The sequence below is a fragment of the Scomber scombrus genome, chromosome 22 (genome assembly GCF_963691925.1).
Source record: "Scomber scombrus chromosome 22, fScoSco1.1, whole genome shotgun sequence".
NCBI lineage: Eukaryota > Metazoa > Chordata > Actinopteri > Scombriformes > Scombridae > Scomber > Scomber scombrus.
In genome coordinates, this window is record NC_084991.1 from 24263272 (window position 1) to 24265771 (window position 2500).

A 2500-nucleotide genomic window follows, 5' to 3' on the forward strand; every position below is an offset into this window, starting at 1 on the left:
ACATGACTGTTCTGTTTTCTACTTGTTGGTCTTTTTGGAGGTTTGATGCTTCGTGTCTGTGATCACGTAGACTGTCACTGAGCGGGGGGGGGGGGGGGGGGGGGGGGGCTGTACAAGACTGATAGATTACAGGAAGTGGTGTTTTGTGGTTTTAAGGGGTGAAAATCAACAGGAAGCAGAAAGTGATCTGAAGTCAAACAGCATCTATATCTATGAGAGTAAAGAGCAGAAAGTTCATCTGGAAACTTTTAGTTTAAGTGTCGGATTAAATCATTTAACTGTTCATCTTTCTACATCTGAAGAACTCTGAATCCTGATTGGTGAGTTTTATTAAATATAAATGAAAATAAAATAAAAAACAGTCTGGTTAAAGTCACTTTTCTGAACAGTGACTGAATCTGAGTGAGTTTATAACAATTGGGGTTAAGATATTATCTATTTATGTTTTGTTTTTGGAAAGTTGTTGATAAGAACCTAAATAAATAAAAAGCTTTATTGTCATTATATTCAACATATAATGAGATTACAGCTGCCACACTTTGTACTTTCTTTACAACCAGATAAAAGAACATAGTAGGAAGATATTGCACTTAATAAGATCAAAAGAATGAAATAGAATAAATAAAAGAATGAATAGAAACAAGCAGCAGTCAACAGTATTGTACAAGATCATTGTTTGTTTTAGTTCTTATGGCCCAGGGAAATAAAGAGTCAGTCCCGTCTCTAGTCGTGATGAACCCAACCACAGGTGTTGGAGGGATGGGAGGGGGTTCAATGCACCCAGGTACTGAGTGTGAGCTTCACTGATTGTGTTCTGTTGGTGAGGAAGTTCTTAATCCATGAGCAGGTGGAGGGGGGGGGGGGGTGTAAGTCCAGCAGTTTATTAATCAAGATGTCAGGGAAACTTGTGTTAAAGGCTGAGCTGAAAGCAATGAATAGCACTCTGACATAGTTCCCTGGGTGTTCCAGGTGGCTCAGTGTGGTGTAGAGAGTGATGGAGATAGCGTCCTCAGTGGAGCAGTCTGCCCTGTAGGCAAACTGAAAGGGATCAAATGCTGGGGGAAGGCAGTCCTTAATGTGCCGTGAGACCAGCCTCTCAATACACTTCATCACCACCGATGTGAGGGCAATGGGCCTGAAGTTATTCATGCTGCTGTTGGCTGGTGTTTTGGGAGCGGAGATGATGATGGATGGTTTTAGGCAGGCTGGGACGAAGGCTTGAGACAGGGTGAGATAGAAGATCCTGGTAAAGATCTCCGATAGTTCATCAGCACACGCCACAAGTACATTTCTGGGTGCTCCGTCAGGCCCAGCAGCCTTCCTCTGGTTCACTGACCTGAGTACACATCTCACTTGGTGCTGCTGTAGAGTTAATGAGGTGCTGCTGTAGGCTGGAGGGGGCGCCATCGATCTGCTAGCCTCAAAACCAGCAAAGAAATTGTTGAGTTGACAGTCGTGGTGTTGCTGCCCCTTGATAGGTGATGAGCTGAAATGACCCTCATTTTCCTTTTATATGTTTGTTTGGCAGCTTAATGCTCCTCTTCAGGTTTGCCCTGGCACTGCAGTGCTGTGCTCTGTCCCCTGACCTGTAGGCGGCATTGCGGTCTCTGATGAGATGCCGGACCTCGCTGGTCATCCAGGGTTTCTGGTTCGGGAAAACAAGGGTGTGTTTTTTAACAGTGACGTTTTCAGCACATAATGAAATGTAGGAAAGTATAGTATGTGTTTACTCCTCTAGGTCGTGGCCCTCAAATAGATTCCAGTCGGTGCCCATGAAGCAGTCCTGTAGCTGGGAGAGGGCATCCTCAGGCCAAGTGTTGATGTGTTTTGTGATGGGTTTGGATTTCCTCCTGAGGAGGGTTTAGGCTGGTATGAGATGCAGTGACAGACGGTCAGACTGGCACTGCTCTGTATGCATGTTTGATGTTAAATAGACATGATCTAGTATGGTGGCACATTTCACATATTGGGTGAAATTGGGAAGAACAGACTTTAGGCTCGCCTGATTGAAATCACCAGCTATTATGTTTAGCTCGTCAGGATGAGCCCTCTGCTGGTTGCTAATGGCACTGTGAAGGTGGGTGAGGGCTAAGCTAATGTTAGTGTCCGGAGGTATGTAAACAGCTGTGATAGTTACTACTGTTAGCTCTCCAGGAAGGTAGAACGGGCAGCAGATAACCATCAGAGCTTCAAGATGTGGAGACCAGTAACTGTCCATAATTCGGCCCAGTGAGCACCAGTCATTGTTTATGTATATGCACAAACTGCCTCCTCTGCTCTTACCAGAGTCTCTGTTTGGGTCCTGTTGGTGGGCAGTGTGTCCAGGTAGCTGGACGGCAGCGTCAGGAATCGCGGGGTGAAGCCAGGTTTCAGTCATAATCATCACACAACAGTCACATACAAAGTTTTCGGTACCTATCCGCAGCTCCAGTTTGTTCATCTTGTGTGTGATGGATCTGACGTTGGCCCGATGAGGCTCAAGGTTTGTGTGGCTGCTTCC

General features: G+C 45.5%; 1 protein-coding gene across 1 annotated transcript in view; it reads left to right on the top strand.

The window, feature by feature from the left end:
• The window catches only part of LOC134004364 (T-cell ecto-ADP-ribosyltransferase 2-like), an 8235-nt gene that overhangs the window by 1094 nt on the left and 4641 nt on the right, over positions 1-2500 (top strand). The window lies entirely within an intron of this gene.